The following is a 16,377-nucleotide window of genomic DNA, read 5'->3' on the forward strand; positions in this document are numbered from 1 at the left end:
GGCTTCTTGTCCATGTGAGTTCTCATGTGTGTTGTCAAGGAACTGCTTTGAGAAAAGGCTTCATCACAGATTTTACAAGAATATTGTTTTTGGTCTGGATGAGCTTTATTCTGTGTTTTCTGTTTTGAACTCTCAGTTTTACCTTTTTGCTGTTTGGTTTTCTGATATCTCTGACGTTTCTGTTTTTTATCTCTCTTTTTTCCTGAGTCTTCACAATTGCTTTTTTCCTGATCCTGGTTCTCATCTTCAGAAGAGCCATGAGAGATGAGTTGGTTCCTCTGTGGTTCTGTTTCATTGCAGATTCTTTGCGCAGTAGAAGGAATCACCAAATTGTCATCAGTCTCCTGTCTCAGTACAAGCTGCTCTTCATCCTGACTGACGCAGAGTTGCTTCTCTTCCTCTTTGAACTCTTGATGTTCTGGTTGCTCTTCTAAAGTGGAGTTGCCCTCCAGGTTGCTGAGCTCATTGAGAACCCCGTCGTCTTTACACGCCCAGCACTGACGGAGCTCTAGACCAAAACACACAAAAAACCTTTTAATTTTGAGTCAAATAGTGAACCTTTCACGTTAATACCTTTATGCATCTATGCAGCCTTTTCTTGGATTATTCTAAAATTAGAAAGTTTTATGTATGAAAATCGGTCAAAACAAATTATTGACATTCTTTCTATGTTTTCTGGCATGTAACAAATCAGAGATTTTGGTAATTCTAAGTTCAGGTCCAATTTATCTTCTGACCATGAGGAAAAATGTGCGTGTGTTTTTTTTTAAAAACCTGCATATGTAGATATCTACGGAGCCCTCTAGGGGACATGGGGATTTTTTTTTCTTTTGCGTTACCTCGCAAAACTTTTGCGTTACCTCGCAAAACTTTTGCGTTCCCTCGCAAAACCTTTTGCGTTCCCTCGCAAAAGGTTTTGCGTTACCTCGCAATACTGTACTGGTCAGTTATGCAGCATAATTGAATACTGCAAGCCTTTCCTACGGTGGGCGCCGTACTTTATGCTTTAATATAAGGTTATGTGAGGTATTTCCATGAATACTGGTATCTTTTTGTGAAATATCTGAAGTTTTATATCTTTCTTTAGGATAGAAAGGCACCACAAAGGTATGCAACGCCACCCGTTAGTGGCGACTGGGATGATAGGAAATTTATTTTCTGGTTCGTCCGTAAAGCTACTCGTGTAAAGCACAGCCGCCCGCAGTGTTCAGTCTATCTGCTCACATGTATAAATAATCCCGCCGTGCTGGTCGCTCTGAACAAGCAGCTCCCGGAGAACAGCTGCCGTTCTCCAGGGAACGCTCCCGACATTTTAAGGATGCTCATTGGTCCCCCGATGCACAAAATCGCAGACATTATCATGAATCAGTAAAATCCTCCCAGGTTGAACTTGAAAATTGGACTTTTTGCTGCTAAGGTTCGCGTTCGTCCACAACTCAGGCGGAAGTGAGAGTGCTGCGCAATGCAAATAACGACCCAGCCGCAAAACCGTGCATTACATAATAAAATACAATTTAATGAACCTTAGAGGCAGATACATTTTTCTCGAGGGACTTTAATAATCGAGGTACTCAAATCACTCGAGGAATTGTTTAGGCCCAAAAATATACCTACGCCAACAGTTCATATAGTTACAGCTAACATGCATCCTCTGACCAAAATTAATGAAATAAAACAAAGCATCAGGAATAGCCATACAATAACAGCTTTACAAGTCTAAATCTGAAAACATTCACATCCATTGTTACTTCAAGATAAAAACCATTTTAAATGAAAAGATGAAACTGACAGAATAAAGTGAAAGTTTTGGTTGTTAGATAAACGTCCTATTTCAACTTTTGCGTTCCCTCGCAAAACCTTTTGCGTTCCCTCGCAAAAGGTTTTGCGTTACCTCGCAATACTGTACTGGTCAGTTATGCAGCATAATTGAATACTGCAAGCCTTTCCTACGGTGGGCGCCGTACTTTATGCTTTAATATAAGGTTATGTGAGGTATTTCCATGAATACTGGTATCTTTTTGTGAAATATCTGAAGTTTTATATCTTTCTTTAGGATAGAAAGGCACCACAAACCTACGATATAAACAGAAACCTTCCGTAAGTAGGAAAGAAATAAAAATACATTATAATTTGGACTATTTCTGAGTTATTATCGCGGTTAATAAATCATCTGACAGTTTTGATTGTGTCTCTGTTGTGTTTGTAGTCTGAATGGTTTAAAGAGCTGCTTTCAGTGCCGCTCCATCTTAGCCTTAACAGACATAAACATGCAGTAAAAAATAAATCGATGTTCAATCAGTGTTTTGCACCAAACAGTTTTTACTGTTAACAAGTTTTTATTATTAAAAACACGACAAACTAATGATGTTAAAGGGCCGCACTGGGTTAACTCAGGGAATCTCATCTGTCCGTTTATCAATCAACTCCAAACCTCTTCTTTGTTCTGTCACAATTATCGATTTATTCCATTTTGATGATCAGGTTCCAAACTTTGCAAGGACTGACCGCCCCGCTCACCGCTTCCTCATACACACAAAGCCAGTATCCTTCCCATTCATACCTGGTGACGTCACTCCCACGTCGACACACCTAAGTGTCAAAGCCGCTGCTCCTGTCATATCAATAATTACTTATTTCATTGATATGGCTCTTACAGAGCCTCAGTGAAAACTTGTTGGGGCCTGCCATGCAAAGCAATGGCAGGAACCTATTGCTATTCTCCCAAGAAAAGTTTCTTTATTATTGGGGCCTGCCATGCAAAGCAATGGCAGGAACCTATTACTCTACACCCAACAAAGTGTCTCTTTATTATAATTCTTTATTTTTCTTCCGTCACCGTTAATGCGGCTCATACCGCTGGGTGCACACCTACAAATGAGGTATCAAAACGTGCAGAAAATTCACGCCATTGGAGCTATTACTTGTGGTGGGATTTGGGCTTAACGTGGCGACATAATTCGCAAAAAACTACGAAAAAAACCCCATTATAAGTCAATGGGAATAATCCTAGAAATACCCTATTTTTGAGGATTTTCTGTGTCGTCACAAATTCACCTAGAAATGCCATTCAAATTTCATTTTGTAGATACGTCTGTGATCTCTTCGAAAGTGAAGACGGCTCGTCGATACCAGTTACGGTTTGTCCACAATTTGCCTCTAAGCGACCCAAACTTTCTCATTTTTGCTCAAATTACAGTGACAGCCGATCTCGGTTCAGATCTGGGCACAACATTTCTTTCTCTCATCGCTGTAAATGTTCTGAGTGAGGTACAGATATGAATCTCGGGACTATCGCAGAAGACACATTGAACTGTCATACGCTTAAAACGCTTTTCGAATATGTATTACGGTTCCCGAACAAGAAGGATTTGTTTCCAAAGCTTTTTGTCAGTAAAACGTGTTTGCTCAAACACACAATTGTGTGTTTGACAGCTCAGAGCTCAGAGCTCACACCTGCTGAGACCATTATTTGCCATAGCAACGGATCTCAAGAGGCTATTGGCTGCTGGTTTGGACTACAAATACGCATCATTGTAGTTCTATCTACAGTGGACCGCTCAGTTGAAACAGATCAGGACTGAACTGGGCTTTATAACTACTTGCTGCTATGGGCTGTATATAACTGATTTAACTCAGTAACTGTTACACATGGGATTAGTTTGGCCCTTTGAAATGAAGCTTAACAAAAATTTCAAAATAAAAGCCTTGAATATTTTTACATCATGTAATTGCTCTTTTTGGCTTTATTTGACTTTTTCATCCAAAGCACTGTTACACATGGGATTAGTTTGGCCCTTTGAAATGAAGCTTAACAAAAATTTCAAAATAAAAGCCTTGAATATTTTTACATGACGTAATTGCTCTTTTTGGCTTTATTTGACTTTTTCATCCAAAGCACTCTTACACGTGGTATTAGTTCAGAACTTTAAAATGAAGCATACTGAAAATTTCAAAATAAAAGCCTTGAATATTTTTACATGACGTAGTTGCTCTTTTTGGCTTTATATGACTTTTTCATCCAAAGCACTGTTACACATGGGATTACTTCGGAACTTTAAAATGGAGCATAATAATAATTTCAAAATAAAAGCCTTGAATATTTTTACATCAGGTAATTGCGCTTTTTGGCTTTATGTGAGTTTTTTATCCAAAGCACTGTTACACAATGGAATAGTTTGGCCCTCTGAAATGAATCATACAGAAAATTTCAAAATAAAAGCCTTGAATATTTTTACATCATGTAATTGCTCTTTTTGGCCGTATATGACTTTTTCATCCAAAGCACTGTTACACATGGGATTACTTCGGAACTTTAACATGGAGCATAATAATAATTTCAAAATAAAAGCCTTGAATATTTTTACATCAGGTAATTGCTCTTTTTGGCCGTATATGACTTTTTCATCCAAAGCACTGTTACACATGGGATTACTTCGGAACTTTAACATGGAGCATAATAATAATTTCAAAATAAAAGCCTTGAATATTTTTACATCAGGTAATTGCGCTTTTTGGCTTTATGTGACTTTTTTATCCAAAGCACTGTTACACAATGGAATAGTTTGGTCCTCTGAAATGAAGCATACTGAAAATTTCAAAATAAAAGCCTTGAATATTTTTACATCATGTAATTGCTCTTTTTGGCTTTGTATGACTTTTTCATCCAAAGCACTGTTACACATGGGATTCGTTCGTAACTTTAAAATGGAGCATAATAATAATTTCAAAATAAAAGCCTTGAATATTTTTACATCTTTTTGGCCGTATATGACTTTTTCATCCAAAGCACTGTTACACATGGGATTACTTCGGAACTTTAAAATGGAGCATAATAATAATTTCAAAATAAAAGCCTTGAATATTTTTACATCAGGTAATTGCGCTTTTTGGCTTTATGTGACTTTTTTATCCAAAGCACTGTTACACAATGGAATAGTTTGGCCCTCTGAAATGAAGCATACTGAAAATTTCAAAATAAAAGCCTTGAATATTTTTACATCATGTAATTGCTCTTTTTGGCTTTGTATGACTTTTTCATCCAAAGCACTGTTACACATGGGATTCGTTCGTAACTTTAAAATGGAGCATAATAATAATTTCAAAATAAAAGCCTTGAATATTTTTACATCTTTTTGGCCGTATATGACTTTTTCATCCAAAGCACTGTTACACATGGGATTACTTCGGAACTTTAAAATGGAGCATAATAATAATTTCAAAATAAAAGCCTTGAATATTTTTACATCATGTAATTGGTCTTTTTGGCCGTATATGACTTTTTCATCCAAAGCACTGTTACACATGGGATTAGTTCGGAACTTTAAAATGGAGCATAATAATAATTTCAAAATAAAAGCCTTGAATATTTTTACATCATGTAATTGGTCTTTTTGGCCGCATATGACTTTTTCATCCAAAGCACTGTTACGCATGGGATTAGTTCGGAACTTTAAAATGGAGCATAATAATAATTTCAAAATAAAAGCCTTGAATATTTTTACATCAGGTAATTGCGCTTTTTGGCTTTATGTGACTTTTTTATCCAAAGCACTGTTACACAATGGAATAGTTTGGTCCTCTGAAATGAAGCATACTGAAAATTTCAAAATAAAAGCCTTGAATATTTTTACATCATGTAATTGCTCTTTTTGGCTTTGTATGACTTTTTCATCCAAAGCACTGTTACACATGGGATTCGTTCGTAACTTTAAAATGGAGCATAATAATAATTTCAAAATAAAAGCCTTGAATATTTTTACATCTTTTTGGCCGTATATGACTTTTTCATCCAAAGCACTGTTACACATGGGATTACTTCGGAACTTTAAAATGGAGCATAATAATAATTTCAAAATAAAAGCCTTGAATATTTTTACATCAGGTAATTGCGCTTTTTGGCTTTATGTGACTTTTTTATCCAAAGCACTGTTACACAATGGAATAGTTTGGCCCTCTGAAATGAAGCATACTGAAAATTTCAAAATAAAAGCCTTGAATATTTTTACATCATGTAATTGCTCTTTTTGGCTTTGTATGACTTTTTCATCCAAAGCACTGTTACACATGGGATTCGTTCGTAACTTTAAAATGGAGCATAATAATAATTTCAAAATAAAAGCCTTGAATATTTTTACATCTTTTTGGCCGTATATGACTTTTTCATCCAAAGCACTGTTACACATGGGATTACTTCGGAACTTTAAAATGGAGCATAATAATAATTTCAAAATAAAAGCCTTGAATATTTTTACATCATGTAATTGGTCTTTTTGGCCGTATATGACTTTTTCATCCAAAGCACTGTTACACATGGGATTAGTTCGGAACTTTAAAATGGAGCATAATAATAATTTCAAAATAAAAGCCTTGAATATTTTTACATCATGTAATTGGTCTTTTTGGCCGCATATGACTTTTTCATCCAAAGCACTGTTACGCATGGGATTAGTTCGGAACTTTAAAATGGAGCATAATAATAATTTCAAAATAAAAGCCTTGAATATTTTTACATCATGTAATTGCTCTTTTTGGCCGCATATGACTTTTTCATCCAAAGCACTGTTACACATGGGATTAGTTCGGAACTTTAAAATGGAGCATAATAATAATTTCAAAATAAAAGCCTTGAATATTTTTACATCATGTAATTGCTGTTTTTGGCTTTCTATGACTTTTTCATCCAAAGCACTGTTACACATGGGATTCGTTCGGAACTTTAAAATGGAGCATAATAATAATTTCAAAATAAAAGCCTTGAATATTTTTACATCAGGTAATTGCGCTTTTTGGCTTTATGTGACTTTTTTATCCAAAGCACTGTTACACAATGGAATACTTTGGCCCTCTGAAATGAAGCATACTGCAAATTTCAAAATAAAACCATTGAATATTTTTTAATCAGATAATTGCTCTGTTGAGCATTATATAACTGATTTAACCCAATGACTATTACGCATGGGATTAGTTTGGCCCTTTGAAATGAAGTTTAACAAAACTTCCAAAATAAAAGCCTTGACAAAAATTTTAAATCATACTGAATGGTGCACGTCCGCCTTACTTAACGTTCTTGCGGTTCTCCGCGTGCCATTGATTACGTTGCGGCGTTCTTTTGCGTCGATGCCAATTTGTAGCGTGACGACGCCGGGCCCATATCCCACGGGCGCGCCTTGGCAGGCCCCGGCTAAATTTCTTCAGAAATTTTGTTTTTCTAGTTATTATTATAATTCTTTATTTTTCATCCGTAACCGTTAATGCGGCTCATACCGCTGCGTGCACACCTACAAAAGAGGTATCAAAACCTGCAGAAAATTCACGCCATTCCAGCTATTACTTTTGGTGGGATTCGGGATGAACATGGCGACATAATTCGCAAAAAACTACGAAAAAAACCCCATTATAAGTCAATGGGGAAAATCCATTGAAAACCCTAATACCCTACTGGCTAAAACAGAGAATTGTCTCCCCCAGCTGGCTCAAATGAAGTATTGTAAGTCTGAAAAGCGAAAAGAGCAAGTATGAAAAAAAAAAAGATTGTGCCTTGGATATACTGGATTAAACAAAACTTTAAATTTGATTGGTAAACATCCAACAGGTAGATGTGAGTGTGGTATGGATATGGAAACAGTAGAACATGTAATAATTAATTGTGGAAAATATAAAGCAAGTAGAGAGAAGCTAAAACAATAAATTAGGAAATATGATATACAGACATTTAAACTTAATAAGATATTAATTAAACACAAAATAAATAAAGCGGTTATTACATTTTTGAAGGTAACAGGATTATATGTAAGAATTTAGATTGGGGGAGATGCTGTCGTACACACTCCAGCACAGTAGATGGCGATAATACATATTAACGTTAGATGTCACCCGCCGCTAAAATCACAAAGAAGCAGAAGAAGCTTAACGGTAAGAAGTGTTTGTGTTCTGTCCATAAAATATACTATTTCATTTAATTAGTATATTATTAGAACTGCTTACAGTTGTTAAATGTAATGTGTTCTTTAAGAAATGTGATTGATTTTACAAGTTTGACTGCTGTGGGATATTTTGTTGTGGCTCTGATAGCGTAGCTGCTAGCTTGATGGAATATTTTTTCCACGACAAAAACCGGAATCACAATTTGTTCACATGTTAGCAATTTGCTAACTGGCTTTCGTGAAAGCCAGTTATTGATTACATTGAAGCGTTCTTTAGCATCGATGCTAATTTGTAGCGTGACAACGCCGGGCCGAACCGACGGGCAAGCTTTGGCAGGCCCCTGCTAAATTTCTTCAGAAATTTTCTAGTTGGGGCCTGCCATGCAAAGCAATGGCAGGAACCTATTGTTATTGTCGGAGAAAGTGTTTCTTTATTCTTCTTTATTTTTCTTCCGTAACCGTTAATGCGGCTCATACCGCTTGGTGCACACCTACAAATGAGGTATCAAAACCTGCAGAAAATTCACGCCATTCCAGCTATTACTTCTGGTGGGATTTGGGCTTAACGTGGCGACATAATTCGCAAAAAACTACGAAAAAAACCCCATTATAACTCAATGGGAAAAATCCTAGAAATACCCTATTTTTGAGGATTTGCTGTGTCGTCACAAATTCACCTAGAAATGCCATTCAAATTTCATTTTGTAGATACGTCTGTGATCTCTTCGAAAGTGAAGACGGCTCGTCGATACCAGTTACGGTTTGTCCACAATTTGCCTCTAAGCGACCCAAAGTTTCTCATTTTTCCTAAAGTTAGAGTGCTTCTCTGGCTGCTTAGAGTGAGAGATGAAGACAACTTTTTCAGCCCAAATCATTTTTGAAATCGCCATCACGGCCACAAATATCGCACGATTAGTATCAAAATCGGTCCTGACATTGATACGCCTGTCTGCTCCGGTAAAATGTTTTCGAAATTTATCTAGACCGTACGGTTTTCTGTCACGGTGCTTCAGAGCAAAGTCATGCGACAGGATTTTCTGAGGCTGTCTGAGGCTCTCTCCCATGTATTTGAATAGAATTTCAGATCTGGGCACAACATTTCTTTCTCTCATCACTGTAAATGCTCTGAGTGAGGTACAGATATGAATCTCGGGACTATCGCAGAAGACACATAGGCCTCTCATACGCTCGAAACGCTTTTTGAATATGTATTACGGTTCCCGAACAAGAAGGATTTGTTTCCAATGCTTTTTTTCAGTAAACCGTGTTGGCTCAAACACACAATTGTGTGTTTGAGCATGTATGACTCACAGCTCACACCTGCTGAGACCATTATTTGCCATAGCAACGGAACTCAAGAGGCTGTTGGCTGCTGATTTGGACTACAAATTCGCATCATTGTAGTTCTATCTATCCTCAGTTGAAACAGATCAGGACTGAGAACTGGCCTTTAGAACTACCCGCTGCTATGGGCTGTATATAACTGATTTAACTCAGTAACTGTTACACATGGGATTAGTTTTGAACTTTAAAATTAAGCATACTGAAAATTTCAAAATAAAAGCCTTGAATATTTTTACATCAGGTAATTGCTCTTTTTGGCTTTATTTGACTTTTTCATCCAAACCACTCTTACACGTGGTATTAGTTCAGAACTTTAAAATGAAGCATACTGAAAATTTCAAAATAAAAGCCTTGAATATTTTTACATGACGTAATTGCTCTTTTTGGCTTTATTTGACTTTTTCATCCAAAGCACTCTTACACGTGGTATTAGTTCAGAACTTTAAAATGAAGCATACTGAAAATTTCAAAATAAAAGCCTTGAATATTTTTACATCATGTAATTGCTCTTTTTGGCTTTATTTGACTTTTTCATCCAAAGCACTGTTACACATGGTATTAGTTTGGCCCTTTGAAATGAAGCGTACTGAAAATTTCAAAATAAAAGCCTTGAATATTTTTACATCATGTAATTGCTCTTTTTGGCCGTATATGACTTTTTCATCCAAAGCACTGTTACACATGGGATTAGTTTGTCCCTTTGAAATGAAGCATACTGAAAATTTCGAAATAAAAGCCTTGAATATTTTTACATCATGTAATTGCTCTTTTTGGCTTTATTTGACTTTTTCATCCAAAGCACTGTTACACATGGTATTAGTTTGGCCCTTTGAAATGAAGCATACTGAAAATTTCAAAATAAAAGCCTTGAATATTTTTACATGACGTAATTGCTCTTTTTGGCTTTATTTGACTTTTTCATCCAAAGCACTCTTACACGTGGTATTAGTTCGGAACTTTAAAATGAAGCATACTGAAAATTTCAAAATAAAAGCCTTGAATATTTTTACATCAGCTACTTGTGTTTTGAGCATTATATAACTATTTTAACCCAAGGACTATTACGCATGGGATTAGTTTGGCCCTTTGAAATGAAGTTTAACAAAACTTCCAAAATAAAAGCCTTGAGAAAATTTTAAATCGTACTGAATGGTGCACGTCCACCTCACTTAACGTTCTTGCGGTTCTCCGCATGCCACTGATTACGTTGCGGCGTTCTTTAGCGTCGATGCAAATTTGTGGCGTGACGACGCCGGGCCCAAACCCCACGGGCGCGCCTTGGCAGGCCCCGGCTAAATTTCTTCAGAAATTTTGTTTTTCTAGTTCTTCTTTATTTTTCTTCCGTAACCGTTAATGCGGCTCATACCGCTTGGTGCACACCTACAAATGAGGTATCAAAACCTGCAGAAAATTCACGCCATTCCAGCTATTACTTCTGGTGGGATTTGGGCTTAACGTGGCGACATAATTCGCAAAAAACTACGAAAAAAACCCCATTATAAGTCAATGGGAAAAATCCTAGAAATACCCTATTTTTGAGGATTTTCTGTGTCGTCACAAATTCACCTAGAAATGCCATTCAAATTTCATTTTGTAGATACGTCTGTGATCTCTTCGAAAGTGAAGACGGCTCGTCGATACCAGTTACGGTTTGTCCACAATTTGCCTCTAAGCGACCCAAAGTTTCTCATTTTTCCTAAAGTTAGAGTGCGTGTCTGGCTGCTTAGAGTGAGAGATGAAGACAACTTTTTCAGCCCAAATCATTTTTGAAATCGCCATCACGCCCACAAATATCGCACGATTAGTATCAAAATCGGTCCTGACATTGATACGCCTGTCTGCTCCGGTAAAATGTTTTCGAAATTTATCTAGACCGTACGGTTTTCTGTCACGGTGCTTCAGAGCAAAGTCATGCGACAGGATTTTCTGAGGCTGTCTGAGGCTCTCTCCCATGTATTTGAATAGAATTTCAGATCTGGGCACAACATTTCTTTCTCTCATCGCTGTAAATGTTCTGAGTGAGGTACAGATATGAATCTCGGGACTATCGCAGAAGACACATAGCCCTCTCATACGCTCGAAACGCTTTTCGAATATGTATTACGGTTCCCGAACAAGAAGGATTTGTTTCCAATGCTTTTTTGTCAGTAAAACGTGTTTGCTCAAACACACAATTGTGTGTTTGAGAGCTCAGAGCTCAGAGCTCACACCCTGCTGAGACCATTATTTGCCATAGCAACGGATCTCAAGAGGCTATTGGCTGCTGGTTTGGACTACGAATACGCATCGCTGTAGTTCTATCTATCCTCAGTTGAAACAGATCAGGACTGAACTGGCCTTTAGAACTACCTGCTGCTATGGGCTGTATATAACTGATTTAACTCAGTAACTGTTACACATGGGATTAGTTTTGAACTTTAAAATGAAGCTTAACAAAAATTTCACAATAAAAGCCTTGAATATTTTTACATCATGTAATTGCTCTTTTTGGCTTTATTTGACTTTTTCATCCAAAGCACTGTTACACATGGTATTAGTTTGGCCCTTTGAAATGAAGCTTAACAAAAATTTCAAAATAAAAGCCTTGAATATTTTTACATCAGGAAATTGCTCTTTTGAGCTTTATATAACTGATTTAACCCAGCAATTGTTACACATGTGATTAGTGTGGCAATTTAAGATTAAGCTTGATGAAAATTTCAAAATAAAAGCCTTGAATATTTTTACATCAGGAAATTGCTCTTTTGAGCTTTATATAACTGATTTAACCCAGCAATTGTTACACATGTGATTAGTGTGGCAATTTAAGATTAAGCTTGATGAAAATTTCAAAATAAAAGCCTTGAATATTTTTACATCAACTACTTGCTTTTTCAGCATTATATAACTGATTTAACCCAATGACTATTACACATGGGATTAAAATAGACTGTTTTGCATGAGCAGCAGATAGATCCTCTATTGCACATGTGTCAAACTCAAGGCCCGCGGGCCACATGTGGCCGGCTACGTCATTTTATGTCGCCCTCTCCCCCCTACCACCGTTTTACAGCCCCATTGATTGACTTAAAATAGGTTTTGAGCACGAATTGACTACAACCTACATATCCCATAATGCCTTCCGATTCTTACCAACCAACATTACGGCTTCTCGCCACTAGAGTGCAGCAGAGTCACCTCAAGCTGATGATTAATTTTCCCAGCGAATAAAACTGAAAGATCGACAAGCTAAGAAGCTAAAGAGCGAAGTCCCGTGATGTTTCAATCGAGGACTTTTACCGTCTACTGCCCCCTGATTTGATGCCACAGCTTCGACTCCATGCAGCTCGTGTTTTGTCCACGTTTGGAAGCACCTATCTGTGCGAACAGATGTTTTCAATAATGACTTTAAACAAGACCAAGCACAGATCGCGCATTACTGACGAAAACCTACACGCCGTTTTGCGGATTGCCACAGAATAGAACTAAAACCAGACATCGACGAACTGACCAGGGGAAAACGGTGCCTGACATCCGGCCAGAAAACATTGGTAAGCACAAACAAACTACATTTAAATAGAATGAATGTAAAACCAAAACGCAGTATACTGGAATATGCATATAGTTTATTGATTTTGCTTGTGTTTTGTTTATTTACAGAACACAACGCAATTTTTAAACTGAGCAGTAATTTTACATCCATGCAAACTCAAATGTAATATTTAAAACTTGAATACATAAAATCAGTTATTTAACAATATGAGGTGTTGTTTAAAAATAAAAAAGATAGCAATTTCTTTTTATTGCAGAGACATTAGATTCTTAAATTTATGGTATTCTTTAAATGTTGTAATTTTGGTTCATTGTAAACTTTACCTGTAAAAAGTTTGTAGAAATCTTTAACATAAGGTCAATATATATTTTTAAACTGTAATATGTTGTGTGTGTGCGTTATTGAAAATTTATATTTGTGACAATCATTAGGTAAATGCTAATGAACTGCCTTCCTGCAGTTTATGAGCATTGAACTGTTACTAAACAGTTCAATGCAAGGTTCATTAGCGTTAGCATTTTAGCTGCAATAAGCTATTAGGTATTTATTTTACTTTTTAGCAATGTTTAGTATACTGAATGGAGTAAATCAATTACAGAAAATATCCTAGTGATTTCCCACATACTGATGAAAGCAATGACGCTAACATTAGCGTTTCTGCTGATTTTAGCTGATATACTTACTTTATAATACTGAATGGTGCACGTCCGCCTCGCTTAACGTTCTTGCGATTCTCCGCGTGCCACTGATTACGTTGCGGCGTTCTTTAGCGTCGACGCCGATTTGTGGCGTGACGACGCCGGGCCCATGCCCGACGGGCGCGCCTTGGCAGGCCCCGGCTAAATTTCTTCCGAAATTTTCTAGTTATTATTATTATTCTTTATTTTTCTTCCGTAACCGTTAATGCGGCTCATACCGCTGGGTGCACACCTACAAATGAGGTATCAAAACGTGCAGAAAATTCACGCCATTCCAGCTATTACTTCTGGTGGGATTTGGGCTTAACGTGGCGACATAATTCGCAAAAAACTACGAAAAAAACCCCATTATAACTCAATGGGAAAAATCCTGGAAATACCCTATTTTTGAGGATTTGCTGTGTCGTCACAAATTCACCTAGAAATGCCATTCAAATTTCATTTTGTAGATACGTCTGTGATCTCTTCGAAAGTGAAGACGGCTCGTCGATACCAGTTACGGTTTGTCCACAATTTGCCTCTAAGCGACCCAAAGTTTCTCATTTTTGCTCAAATTAGAGTGACAGCCGATCTAGGTTCATATCTGGGCACAACATTTCTTTCTCTCATCGCTGTAAATGTTCTGAGTGAGGTACAGATATGAATCTCGGGACTATCGCAGAAGACACATTGAACTGTCATACGCTTAAAACGCTTTTCGAATATGTATTACGGTTCCCGACCAGGAAGGATTTGTTTCCAATGCTTTTTTGTCAGTAAAACGTGTTTGCTCAAACACACAATTGTGTGTTTGAGAGCTCAGAGCTCAGAGCTCACACCTGCTGAGACCATTATTTACCATAGCAACGGATCTCAAGAGGCTATTGGCTGCTGGTTTGGACTACAAATTCGCATCGCTGTAGTTCTATCTATCCTCAGTTGAAACAGATCAGGACTGAGAACTGGCCTTTAGAACTACCTGCTGCTATGGGCTGTATATAACTGATTTAACTCAGTAACTGTTACACATGGGATTAGTTCGGAACTTTAAAATGGAGCATAATAATAATTTCAAAATAAAAGCCTTGAATATTTTTACATCAGGTAATTGCTGTTTTTGGCTTTATGTGACTTTTTCATCCAAAGCACTGTTACACGTGGTATTAGTTTGGCCCTTTGAAATGAAGCTTAACAAATATTTCAAAATAAAAGCCTTGAATATTTTTACATGACGTAATTGCTCTTTTTGGCTTTATTTGACTTTTTCATCCAAAGCACTCTTACACGTGGTATTAGTTCGGAACTTTAAAATGAAGCATACTGAAAATTTCAAAATAAAAGCCTTGAATATTTTTACATCAGCTACTTGTGTTTTGAGCATTATATAACTATTTTAACCCAAGGACTATTACGCATGGGATTAGTTTGGCCCTTTGAAATGAAGTTTAACAAAACTTCCAAAATAAAAGCCTTGAATATTTTATATGACGTAATTGCTCTTTTTGGCCGTATATGACTTTTTCATCCAAAGCAATGTTACACATGGGATTAGTTCGGAACTTTAAAATGGAGCATAATAATAATTTCAAAATAAAAGCCTTGAATATTTTTACATCAGGTAATTGCTGTTTTTGGCTTTATTTGACTTTTTCATCCAAAGCACTGTTACACGTGGTATTAGTTCGGCCCTTTGAAATGAAGCATACTGAAAATTTCAAAATAAAAGCCTTGAATATTTTTACATCAGCTACTTGTGTTTTGAGCATTATATAACTATTTTAACCCAAGGACTGTTACGCATGGGATTAGTTTGTCCCTTTGAAATGAAGTTTAACAAAACTTCCAAAATAAAAGCCTTGACAACATTTTCAATCGTACCGAATGGTGCACGTCCGCCTCACTTAACGTTCTTGGGGTTCTCCGCGTGCCACTGATTACGTCGCGGCGTTCTTTAGCGTCGACGCCGATTTGTGGCGCGACGACGCCGGGCCCGAACCCCACGGGCGCGCCTTGGCAGGCCCCGGCTAAATTTCTTCCGAAATTTTCTAGTTTATTATTATTAACCGTTTGGTGCAAAACACTGATTGAAAATCGATTCATTTTTCCTGCATGTTTATGTCTGTTAAGGCTGAGATGGAGCGGCACTGAAAGCAGCTCTTTAAACCATTCAGACTACGAACACAACAGAGACACAATCAAAACTGTCAGATGATTTATTACCCGCGATAATAACTCAGAAATAGTCCAAATTAGGATGTATTTTTATTTCTTTCTTACTTACGGAAGGTTTCTGTTTATATCGTAGGTTTGTGGTGCCTTTCTATCCTAAAGAAAGATATAAAACTTCAGATATTTCACAAAAAGATATTAAAATTCATGGAAATACCTCACATAACCTTATATTAAAGCATAAAGTACGGCGCCCACCGTAAGAAAGGCTTGCAGTATTCAATCATGCTGCATAACTGACCAGTACAGTATTGCGAGGTAACGCAAAACATTTGCGAGGGAACGCAAAAGGTTTTGCGAGGTAACGCAAAACATTTGCGAGGGAACGCAAAAGGTTTTGCGAGGGAACGCAAAAGGTTTTGCGAGGGAACGCAAAAGTTTTGCGAGGTAACGCAAAAGTATTGCGAGGTAACGCAAAAGTATTGCGAGGTAACGCAAAAGTTTTGCGAGGTAACGCAAAAGTATTGCGAGGTAACGCAAAAGTATTGCGAGGTAACGCAAAAGTATTGCGAGGTAACGCAAAAGTATTGCGAGGTAACGCAAAAGAAAAAAAAATCCCCATGTCCCCTAGAGGGCTCCGTAGATATCTCACTTTAACTCTAAATTTGGAAAAATAACTTAACAAAAGTGATTCTTCTAATGAACTAGATGTCAGTCAAAACATGTCATGGAC

The 16,377-nt window shown here is 37.1% G+C and overlaps 1 protein-coding gene across 1 annotated transcript in view; it reads right to left on the bottom strand.

Moving 5' to 3' along the window:
• Positions 1 to 16,377, bottom strand: part of LOC116733095 (oocyte zinc finger protein XlCOF6-like) — a 778,765-nt gene that overhangs the window by 61,492 nt on the left and 700,896 nt on the right. The gene's annotated exons all lie outside the window — the stretch shown is intronic.

This window comes from Xiphophorus hellerii, chromosome 14, assembly GCF_003331165.1.
Source record: "Xiphophorus hellerii strain 12219 chromosome 14, Xiphophorus_hellerii-4.1, whole genome shotgun sequence".
NCBI lineage: Eukaryota > Metazoa > Chordata > Actinopteri > Cyprinodontiformes > Poeciliidae > Xiphophorus > Xiphophorus hellerii.